This window comes from Mchenga conophoros, linkage group LG3 (assembly GCF_057382185.1).
Source record: "Mchenga conophoros isolate Kocher_MC1m ecotype Shallow Benthic linkage group LG3, M_conophoros_male_GT1.1, whole genome shotgun sequence".
In the NCBI taxonomy this organism is placed as follows: domain Eukaryota; kingdom Metazoa; phylum Chordata; class Actinopteri; order Cichliformes; family Cichlidae; genus Mchenga; species Mchenga conophoros.
In genome coordinates, this window is record NC_140528.1 from 38,091,736 (window position 1) to 38,104,366 (window position 12,631).

General features: G+C 43.8%; 1 protein-coding gene across 1 annotated transcript in view; it reads right to left on the bottom strand.

Annotated features, from left to right (window-relative positions):
* Window positions 1-12,631, bottom strand: part of LOC146578510 (hemicentin-2-like) — an 871,231-nt gene that overhangs the window by 370,099 nt on the left and 488,501 nt on the right. The window lies entirely within an intron of this gene.

Genomic DNA, 12,631 nt, shown 5'->3' on the forward strand with positions numbered 1-12,631 from the left:
GATTAGAAGTAGAAACAAGAGAGAATGAGAGAAGAAGAGGCAGCTGTGCAGAATACACAGAATAACTCCAGCTTTGTGTCTTGAAGTCTGGGACAAACGGTGTTCCTTTACAAAACGCATAATATTTTCTCTGTATACGAGACGATTCCGTTTTTTACGGGACGGTTGGAAACTCTAATAACTAACCTTATAAATAAGATAAAACAAGTTCAACATCAATAATATCATAGCACCCGCACAGCAGTATAGAAACGAGTTATTGTAACTGACTGTAAAAAGTCAGCACAACGAAAATAAACTCCACCTAAACTCGGTTTATATCTGACCCAGATAGACTGCAGGTCATAACTTCTTACCCGAACTTCAGTTCACCGCCTCGGGTCTCTGCTCCTCCTGCCTTTTTATCATCCAGCTGCCAGCGTGTTGCATCTGCTGGCCTCCACCACTTGCTAATGTTACTGAATCTGTAGAAGCTCAGCAATAGCCACCACCAAACAACTGAGTTATTTTTACACATTCCCTCATCTGGCCAATCCACCACCTTTCAGTGTTTATACTGTTACGGAAAAAAAGAAGAAAAAAAACCCCCATCGGCCCATAAAAACGAAAAATCACCGGCAAATGCCCGGTATGCCCGATGGCCAGTGGGGCAAAAAAGTATTTAGTCAGCCACCGATTGTGCAAGTTCCCCCACCTAAAATGATGACAGAGGTCAGTAATTTGCACCAGAGGTACACTTCAACTGTGAGAGACAGAATGTGAAAAAAAAATCCATGAATTCACATGGTAGGATTTGTAAAGAATTTATTTGTAAATTAGGGTGGAAAATAAGTATTTGGTCAATAACAAAAATACAACTCAATACTTTGTAACATAACCTTTGTTGGCAATAACAGAGGTCAAACATTTACTATAGGTCTTTGCCAGGTTTGCACACACAGTAGCTGGTATTTTGGCCCATTCCTCCATGCAGATCTTCTCGAGAGCAGTGATGTTTTGGGGCTGTGCCAAGCAACACGGACTTTCAACTCCCGCCACAGATTTTCTATGGGGTTGAGGTCTGGAGACTGGCTAGGCCACTCCAGGACTTTCAAATGCTTCTCACGGAGCCACTCCTTTGTTGCCCGGGCGGTGTGTTTTGGATCATTGTCATGTTGGAAGACCCAGCCTCGTTTCATCTTCAAAGTTCTCACTGATGGAAGGAGGTTTTGGCTCAAAATCTCACGATACATGGCCCCATTCATTCTGTCCTTAACACGGATCAGTCGTCCTGTCCCCTTGGCAGAAAAACAGCCCCATAGCATGATGTTTCCACCCCCATGCTTCACAGTAGGTATGGTGTTCTTGGGATGCAACTCAGTATTCTTCTTCCTCCAAACACGACGAGTTGAGTTTACACCAAAAAGTTCTACTTTGGTTTCATCTGACCACATGACATTCTCCCAATCCTCTGCTGTATCATCCATGTGCTCTCTGGCAAACTTCAGACGGGCCTGGACATGCACTGGCTTCAGCAGCGGAACACGTCTGGCACTGCGGGATTTGATTCCCTGCCGTTGTAGTGTGTTACTGATGGTGACCTTTGTTACTTTGGTCCCAGCTCTCTGCAGGTCATTCACCAGGTCCCCCCGTGTGGTTCTGGGATCTTTGCTCACCGTTCTCATGATCATTTTGACCCCACGGGATGAGATCTTGCGTGGAGCCCCAGATCGTGGGAGATTATCAGTGGTCTTGTATGTCTTCCATTTTCTGATGATTGCTCCCACAGTTGATTTTTTCACACCAAGCTGCTTGCCTATTGTAGATTCACTCTTCCCAGTCTGGTGCATGTCTACAATACTTTTCCTGGTGTCCTTCGAAAGCTCTTTGGTCTTGGCCATGGCGGAGTTTGGAGTCTGACTGTTTGAGGCTGTGGACAGGTGTCTTTTATACAGATGATGAGTTCAAACAGGTGCCATTCATACAGGTAACGAGTGGGGGACAGAAAAGCGTCTTACAGAAGACGTTACAGGTCTGTGAGAGCCAGAGATTTTCCATGTTTGAGGTGACCAAATACTTATTTGCCACCCTGATTTACGAATAAATTCTTTACAAATCCTACCATGTGAATTCATGGATTTTTTTTTTCACATTCTGTCTCTCACAGTTGAAGTGTACCTCTGGTGCAAATTACTGACCTCTGTCATCATTTTAAGTGGGGGAACTTGCACAATCGGTGGCTGACTAAATACTTTTTTGCCCCACTGTATGTAGCCTGCAGCCATTTTTTAAGCTCACCTTCAGATGCTTTCTGTGCTGCTGAAGTAAAATCAGGTTTTGCTGCTTAGCAGGAGTTGCCGCGGTGTTATCCATGGATGATGAACAAGGATCAGAAGTGTTCGTCTATGCTCTCGTGTCAGGCGCTTCAGTAGATTACTCCTGCTATTAACAGCAGCCGATGGTTTTTACATATTACTGTAATGTTCTTGTCTGCTTGTTTCAGAAAAGTGAAGAGACGGGAATATGTCCATTTCATAAAACAGCCACTCGCTTTAGCCGAGTCCGACATCTTCCGCTTTAGAATACGACTATGCAGCAAACTGGCGCAAAATGACGCGCAGCTGCACTACAACGATGTTAAAGCGGCAGAGTTTACTTCTACGTTTAGAAGACAAATTATTGAAATTAAATAATGATATTCAGGGAGTTTAATTATTTTACAATGTAACGCAAGTACATTAACTGTAATTAAAATACTTAAAAATGAACAGTAATTAGTTACTCTACTTTTTCAGTGGAAAAGTAATTCAATTACAGTAACACGTTACACCCAACACTGCTTACTATACAGAAAAGTGTGTATGAAGAATAATGAGGGCAGCAAGAACATTCACCGAACAGTTTAACTTGGTCAAAGTAAGAAACACGGATTGGTCATTCTTCAGTGTCATAACTTCACCAGGTAAAGTCACGTGCTCTTTTCTTTGTCTAAAACAGTATCAGACTGATGTGTTGTGTTTAAAAACAAGCGCAGACATGCATATTTAAAGACTTAATATTGATTGCATTCATTTCCTGGTTTGTAGCTAACGGCTCATGAAAAGCAAATCTACTATATATGTTTGACCAACACCGTAGACACACTACCTGAAATCAGCTGACTGTAGACCAGTTAAACTGATAAATTGCATGAATAGGCGAGCACACTAACAATTAAAAAACACTGAACTACTCGATTCCCATCCCCAACAGTGATGGATAAATAAGCAGAAAAAAAAAACAACTTATAGATAACAGACGAGAGGCCGCAAATAGCCCGCAGGGACAGAGAGCATTCACCTGCTGCAGCACTAACTGTAAATCACATGAATGTAGAGAGCTGTAACATGCAAATTTTCAGGCAGATTTGGCCGATTTCTGTCATGGTAACTCATAAAAATAAGCTACTGTGTTCCTAAATCTAACAGCTGCATAGTTTGGGAGCACTGAGGTAGGTTTGTGGGGGCACGTTCATTACATCAACACATCACACTGACACAAACATTACACTTTGTCTCTGTCACATCAGTCCCACGGTTTCCACCAAGCCTTGTGTTGCTCTCACGCACAAAATCATTCCTAGATCCGTTTACCTTATAAAAGTTAAATCTCACCTGCAGAGACAAACACGAAGACGCCGACAAAGATCAAAGTGGAGCAGAGCGACGCAGTTACAGCAGACATGTCCGTGTTCTCTGTTTCTGCTGATCTGACTCTTAGTTTGTTCTAAATGTCTGAGTCTGTTGGTATTTTCACTCAATAACTGAACTCGAGTTTACTAAATAACTAAAATGAGATTAACGTTAAGGTTTAAACAAATCTGATAGATTTGTCTTTCCGCCGCTCGTTCAAACTTAACACTTCCGCATCTCTCAAGAAAGTGAGAAAGGTCTGGCTGTGGAACTCCGCAGTAGGCCGAGGCTCTGGTGTGTATATCAGAAAAAACAAAACACACGCAACACACTGCTTCAGAAGCACTTTGTCGAGGCTTGATTCGTTTGGCCAGAGTCACGTGATCAGTGACGTCCAAAGCCTTATTTAGAACGTATCTGATTCAATGGTTTATAATAAAACGAATCATTCGCAGGGTTTGTGGAGTGTTTTGATGGTGAGAGATATCAAATCACTGATCATTCTATTGAGCGATATGAAGCCAGAGAGCAAGAGAGGAGGTTCTGTCGTGTGGGAATATTTTGATTTGATTTTGATCAAATAGGTGGGTTTGCCAGCTTTGTGTTCTTGTTGTTTGCATTTGTTTTGTGTATTCATATTTTATCTAAAAACGTGAAAGACTTAAAATGTCTGAACAAAACAAAAATCTGCTTTTCATAACATAAATATCATTAAATAACTTTCGAAACACTTCCACTTGACTCTTTAAATTTAATATAATAAAAATATATCTATTTTTAAAATAATCTTAAAATGTTATTCTACAAAATGTGCAGTAATTTAAGTTGTTCATTCTTTTTAGCTGATAGTTTGTGGGACCCAGAATGACCATATACCTGCATCTCTACCAGTTTTTGTGCACTCCAGCCTCTTCTGTTCCATGTGAGAGGATTTTCTCTAAGTCAGGAGAAATTATCTTCAACAAAAGAAACAGACTCGGCCATCACACAGTGGAATAAACTCTCTTCTTAAATAAAAACCAAACAGGATAACTTTAAATGCTTCATGTTTTTCCTTTTCCAGTTCATAATCAATTCTACCCCCAGGTCAAAAATATGTATAAGAAAATTGGCCTAATATCATATTATTTATGAACATACCTGTCCAACTGTCCAGTGATTAATTGCATAAGTACATGGAGTCAGGACCTCACAGCAGATGCATACTCCATAATGTGTTGTACGTAATTATATGTATATTAATGTATTTTTCATTTATTGTATTTACAAACATCAAGAAGTCAGAAGCAAAGAAAAACCACACCATGGCGCATGTTCCAGAATCAACAATCGTCACATTCTTCAGAGTCAAAGACACGTCTCCATCCTTCATCCATCTGTCCTGCAGATCCACCCGGTTCTTAAAAGATCGATGCTGGTGTGTTGGATCTGAGTGACCATCCCGGTACAAAAGGACATAACCTGTCATCAGGTCAGATCTTGTCCAGTTTAAAACTAAGATGTTGTAGATTGGAGCTCGACATGTCAGAGTGGCGTCCTGTCCAAACTCAGCTATGATAAGTTTCTGGTCTGAAAGAGGAAACAACACAGAGCAGAGAGGTTAAAGGTCAAAGTACAATTATGATCAGAATGATTGACTTTACAATTACTTACAATTGTTGACCGCTTCTCTAAGGCGGCTCACTTTGTTGCTCTGCCCAAGATACCCACAGCGTTAGAGACTGCACAACTACTCACCAACCACGGCTTTCGCCTGCATGGCATCCCTGATGACGTCGTGTCCGACCAGGGTCCCCAATTCACATCCCGGGTGTGGAAAGAATTCTGCGCCTCTTTGTGCCCTAAGGTCAGTCTGTCCTCTGGACATCATCCTCAGAGCAATGGCCAATCTGAACGAGCGAAAGAGGAGTTAGAGGCGGCCCTGCGCTGTGTTACCTCTTCCAACCAGGCCATCTGGAGTGAGGAGCTACCGTGGATCGAATACACCCACAACAGCATGACCTCCTCCGCCACAGGCCAGTCGCCTTTTGAAGCTTCCCTTGGATTCCAGCAGTGTTGGGAAGGTTACTTTTAAAATGTATTCCATTACAGAACACAGAATACATGCCCCAAAATGTATTCTGTAACGTATTCCGTTACGTTACTCAATGAGAGTAACGTATTCTGAATACTTTGGATTACTTAATATATAATCATGCTGTTTACAACTACGTGAATGTACTATTGCTGTGTGATTTATTACTATTACTGAAGGTCCGCGGCTCCAAACCGTAGTAAAGGGACCTCTGACTAATACGTCGGGCTCGTAGCCGAAAACTAGTTTTACTTTGTTGTGTGGGTCAACTTTGCTAGCGAGAGACAGAGAGAGGCGTTGAAAGGCTGCTCCAACGGAACTTATTGTTTCGGAGGAAAACACGAACAAAGCGTACAGTCGAGTCTTAATAGCTTACTTACAACTGGGCTCGTCAGGCACTCTTCTTTGCTGAAGTGGTTTTTATTATATTTACATGCTTCCAGCTCCCGTTTTTGCTCGATGACAACTCGTACGTCCTTTTTCTCCCTCCCTCGCTGACAGACACATAACAGGTATGGCAGTCCATTCTCCCTGCAGCACGGACTACACTGCCTATGATGCTACATTCTTTAGAGCTATACCGGTAGCATTCTGCCTATTAGCTTAGCACAACAACAACAAAAAAGCCTCTCTCACCCAGGAAACACGCAGAGAGAGAGCGTCACCCTGTAACCATGGCGCTGCCACCTGGAACAACAGAACGTAGCTGTCAAACAAAGCCCAAACAGTCCTGACCCGCCACAATATGAAACAGGGAAGTACCGCCGTGTAATCCATTTATTTCAACAAAGTAACTGTATTCTAAATACCACCTTTATAAACGGTAACTGTAACGGAATACAGTTACTCATATTTTGTATTTTAAATACGTAACGGCGGTACATGTATTCCGTTACTCCCCAACACTGGATTCCAGCCACCTCTTTTCCCCTCCATCAAAGGCAAACACTCTGTGCCGTCAGTCCAGGCGCATCTGCGTAGGTGTCGTTGGGTATGGAAGGCCACCCGGGCTGCGTTATTGCGCACCAAGGATCGTAACAAAGGCATTGCTGACCGCCATCGGACCTCTACGCCCGCCTACGTTTTTGGACAAAAGGTATGTCTTTCCACGCGCTTCTTTCCCATCAGGGCGGAATCCAAGAAGCTCACTCCCAACTTTACCAGTCCGTTCGAGATCTCAGCATTGGTTAACCCTGTTTCAGTAAGGCTCAAACTACCTTGCAACATAAAAATACACAATGTTTTCCATGTGTCTCAGGTTAAACCTGTCCATTCCAGCCCTCTGTGCCCTCCTTCCAGGCCCCCTCCTCCCCCGGCTCGTGGATGGTCTGCCGGCCTACTCTATCACCCGTATCATGGATTCTCTGCACTGGGGGCGTGGCTACCAGTACCTGGTGGATTGGGAAGAATACGGCTTGGAGGAACGGTCCTGGGTCCCTCGGGCGGCTGTTCTGGACCAGCGCATGCTGTGGGAATTCCATCGCCTGCATTCGGGTAAGCCTGGTGGGTCGCCAGGAGGCTCCCGTCAAGGGGGGGGGGGGGGGGTAAGTGACGGAAGTCTAGTAAGGTAAGTCTAACAAGGTAAGCGACTCATGTTGTAACTGACGTCAGATGCTGGAGATTTTGGCGGAAAATTAAAGCAAATGGTAGTTTAGATTTGAACAAATTCATTTAAGCTTCAGTATTACCAAATACACTTATCAATTTTCTTATAACTGACAATATTTGTCTAAATAATCTCCAACACCCTGGAGAACAACGGGGAGAGTTTAGAGACTCTCCAAGATTATATTGATCAGTGTTTTCAGGATCTCGTGATGAAGAAGGCCCAGTGTGCAGCTTCCCCGGCCAAACCTGAGACGCCGTCGTCGAAAAGACAACGCCCGGCAGATTCCCCCGGCTCAACATCGCCAGCCGGCAAAGATATTGCCGACATACTGGAGTCAATCGACAAGCGATTGTCCAGTTTCGACGCAAGGCTGTCCTTGGTGGAGATTCTTCACCGAGAATTTAAATGCTTGCGAGAATCCCTGGAGTTCAGCCAGCAGCAGGTGGAAACGCTTGCTGCTGAAAATGCCACGCTAAGAGAGTCGGTGAAATGTGATAGGTTTGTAACATAAACCTATTCGCTGGAACGTTAAGGACAATCTGCTACGCAGCAAAAAGCAAGACTCAAGGCACCAAAGTTCTCTGGTTACTCATGCATGAGGGAGACCTGGCTGGAGCCAAGCGTCGTTCCACCACTTGACCACTGTCAGACTCTCAGCCAGGTTTCCCCACAGCACTCCTTTTATTGTGGTTACATGAATATGCATAGGGTCATTAACATATAACATCTTACATAGGTATACATGTGAACAAAGAATACTGTGTGTGTGTGTGTGTGTGTGTGTGTGTGTGTGTGTGTGTGTGTGTGTGTGTGTGTGTGTGTGTGTGTGTGTCAAAGGTCATATAACAACATGAAAGCACGAAGGCAATCATCCTTGGTCAGGAAGAGGGTAGACTAGACCCCCCCCGGTAAGGAAGTCCAGCAGTTCATCTAAACAGAAAAGCACTTAGACTAAAACAAATGTAGCTACGTTAATCCTACCATAAAACAATAAAACAAGATGCGACCTCTTCCCATGCCCCCAAGATGCAGGTGTGCATTCCAGTGTGGAATACACACCAAGCCTCTGTAGCCTGTTAAAGATCACACAACTTATCACTACACAATTGATTATACACCTCTAAGCATATATGATTAAATGTTTCCTAATACAAATGACAATAATAAACTCTAAACCCAACAAAATGTCTCACAGAAAATGTTACCCAGCTCAATAGAGAAAATAAAAAAATAAAAGAAACAGTTATCGATCTACAAGCTCGTAGCATGCGTGATAATCTGGTATTTTCTGGTATTCCAGAAGCCGCTGGAGAGGACGCGGAGACAAGAGTAAAAAGCTTCATCAAAACCCACCTGAAGCTGCCGGAGGACACTGTGAAGAACATCGTCTTCGATCGGGTACATCGCCTCGGCCCCATTCGGGCTACGGCCGGGAGACCACGTCCTATCGTGGCCAAATTCGGCCACTTCAAACAAAAGTAACATGTGAAAAGCCGCGGCAGGGAATTAAAAGGAACGGACTTCAGCGTGAACGACCAGTTCCCCAAAGAGATCTTGGAACGACGCAGGGTCCTCTTCCCAATCTGACGCGGCTTCATCCAGAAGGGCTCCCGCGCTGTCATCGCTGTGGACCGGCTGTACGTGGACGGACAGCTCCACCGCGACCCCAACATCACTCCGTGGCTGTATTAACCTCACACCAGATAAGAATCAGCTGCACCCTTTCCCTATCCACTCACACTAACTTGCATTAACATCTGTTTAACTTACCGGTATCAAATCGCATCTTAAAGTGTGATTTCATAGCTGAATTAACACCGTCACTCTCCGTCAGTGATTTAATTGGAATGTTTACGTTTTGTTTTTGTTTTTTTTCTTCTCTGGTTTTTTTTTTTTTTTTCCCCTCTCTTTTCCCCCTCTTGTTTTTATGCTGCTCACCCCTGTCCTTGGTTTCTTTCTTTATTCCTTTCACTGCCTCGATCACCTGCTTCGACACTCATCCACAAACAACATCCTTTATTTCGACACATACGCACCATGCGCTCAACGGCAGCACATTTACTTAAGTCAGACAGCGCACACAGTCGTTTAGGATACACACACTTAAGCCAAGCCTACTCATATTAGTAAATATGCATACACATAGTCAGACTCAGGGAGCATCTCGCCACACATTTTTTCTCTCTCTCCCCTTCTCTTTATTTATGAACAAGTGATGTATTCTCTCCACCTGTCTAAGCGACGCACACAGCATACATCCCTAGTTATACACAAACATCTATGGGTACACTGAGGTTCATTACATGGAATATAAATGGAGCTGGCTCCAGAGAAAAGAGGTTAAAAATATTTAACCAACTCAAAAAACTACAGGCAGATGTTGTCCTTTTACAAGAGACCCACAGACCTCTTAGAGGTTCGAATGAACTTAAAACACCTGAGTTTCCCAATGTGTTCTCAGCTTGTTATAATTCTAGACAAAGGGGAGTAGCAATTTTAATACATAAAAATATTAATTTCACAGTACTCGATACAGTTATAGATCCAGAGGGCAGATTCTTAATCATTAAACTATCTATACTTGATAAAAAGCTATGTATTGCAAGTGTATATGGTCCAAATGTTGATGATCCCTCATTCTTTCACGGTTTTTTCAGTGCACTCTCTGAACACTTAGATGGCACACTTGTTCTTGGAGGCGACCTCAACCTTGGACTAAATGAAGACATGGATAGGCTCAATACAGCGGGAACTCAGCGTAATTGGCAGTCCACAAATATAATCAAACAGTATATGAGCGACTTTGGTCTTTGCGATGCATGGCGCTCCCTTCACCCCACCAGTAAGGAATATACTTTTTTCTCACATGTCCATCACTCTTACTCTCGTCTGGATTATTTTTTGGTCAGCAGCTCACTGCTGAATGACATTTCAGACACTGAGATTCATCCTATAGCTGTCAGCGATCATGGTCCTGTATCTTTACCACTAATGCACAAGAATAATACTACGCCAAGAAAAAACTGGAGATTTAATATATCACTACTTAAAGATGAAGACTTTATTAAATATTTTAAAAAAGAGTGGACTTCATATATTCTGTTTTTGCGCTCTCTCTCTCTCTCCTGCCGGTGTCACAGTTTGGCATGGCAGACCGTGGGGATATGGGGAATGAGGACCCAGGCGCGGTGCTCTGTGTATAAACAGTGCGTTTATTTACAGTGATGGAAACAATAACAGTAAATCCCCGCGCTCTCCCGTGACTCCCGTGTCGTGTCTTCCCAAAAAGTCTGTGCTCCGTGTTCTTCACTCTTGTGTGTCCACACACATCCCGTGCCTGCTGCCCTCCGATGTTCCACGCTCTTCCTGAGGGGAAAATGACAGAGGCAGCCGTCATGACACTTAATTCCAGTAGGCATACAGTCACAGACTTAACTAAACAGAAGACTAACGTGGAGTCTCATGGAATGATCCCACGTCGGTGGGAGTTCCAAGACTCTCCTGATCAGCGGCAGGTGTGTAGCTTCGGGTGTGGCCAGTCCCCTAGCCGGGCCACACCCACCAGGCCTGAAGGCGCCTGTGTCCATACACACCTGCACCCATACACACACTCACATCTACAAGCATGGAGAAGAGCAGCAGCAACACCAAAAATACATATAATATCACCAGTCCATGACACAGTGTCTGGGAAACACGTCACCGCCCCGGCTGTGACAGGGGCGGTGCCCATGCACCTGCCATCTCCACACCTGCTGCCTATCTGCGTAATTGCCTACTTAAGTCCTACTTAAGATGGCAGCACTGTGCTACTCGTCGCTGGGTCATTGTGCTATTACAGATCTTTCCCGGACCTTTCCCTGCCTGCCTCTCATCTCGTGGACGAGTTTGTGTGGATTTGTGTAACCCAGTCGAGAGAGGAGAGTGATTCTTTGGAGAGCGTCTGATCTCCTTCCTTTCCCTCACATACCCCGGAGCCCTGTAAACCCCCCCCCCCCCCCCCCCCCAGCACGTTGTATATAGCATCACCTGGTGTTGTCTACATCAATAAACTAACTGTCTTTGCAAGGATTCCTGGTCTGCGCCTGAGTCCGTTAGCTAAACGTGACAACTGCACTGTTAATGTTAGCTGTGTTATATTGCTGCCTCTGTTCGGTGGTGTCGAGCCAAACGGACTTTAACGTGTGTTTGAACGAGCTGACGGTTCACTCGTTAAGCTGAAAGAAAGATGCTTTAATCACAGCAGTCACACATGTGTCCACTGTACCATCTGGAACTCTTTTTGTTCAGCACTCGTAATAACACAAACACTAAATCCTCCTTCTCTTGTACTGTTTTGTAGCAGTGTGTACACCTGAGACTGTCACCTGTCTGTCTGTCCTGCACTCTCTCTCTGTTTCTTTCTCTCTGATTGTGGAATAAAAGTATGAACATGTGTTTATAAGTTACACTTGTGTTTGAATCCTGCAGCTTATCACACATTTGATTTCCATGTGTGACAACTGCAAGTGTCCAGAGTGAGGACAGACTGAGGGACCCACTGCTGCACATCATCTGTGAGGCTTTGCACCCCTGATGATCCACCAGGACAAACTCAGCAGTGTGTGAGGAAGAGGAGGAGGAAGAGCCAGCAGCAGCTGACAGATGGAGAGAATAGACAGACTGTTCCCTGTTTGTGAAGGACTGCTAGAAAAGTTTAACATAACTGTCTGTCCTGAATCAGTCTTATTAGGTAATGTTCAAATAATGTTATCATCCCAGTGTTTTCAGTGTGGGAGAAAGTACTCAGGGCCTTCAGGTTACACACTATGAAAGGCAGCAACAAGTTTAATGTCCAGAAACCTAAAGTATGTATCAGCAGCAGAATGGAGCTAAAAATAAATGTTTGTTCCAGTTCTATGAAGCTTTGAGTATTTTGGATTAGTAGCACTGCTGTGTTTGTTGCATCATATTGCTGTAATTGTTTATATGCTTTATATATTCTGAGGTAAGTTGATCTATAGTGTTACATCATATTGTGGCGTGTTGGGGGAACAGCTAGTTCTCTCCCATCGTGCCTTGGGACATATGCTGCTATTTAGATGTTCTTGTTTTATTGTTTATGGTTACACTACTTTTAACTGTTATCTTGAATGTTGTGTTTGTACTGCGGTTCAAAGGCACTTACAGTTATTGTTTTATAGAATGAATGCAACCATAAGTGAGTTCTGTTATGCTGTTAATGACCCTCGAAGCACAGTGTAGCATCAGAAGTGTTGTAATAAAGAGCTCCCCCTACCAGCTTGGGGTTGAATAACA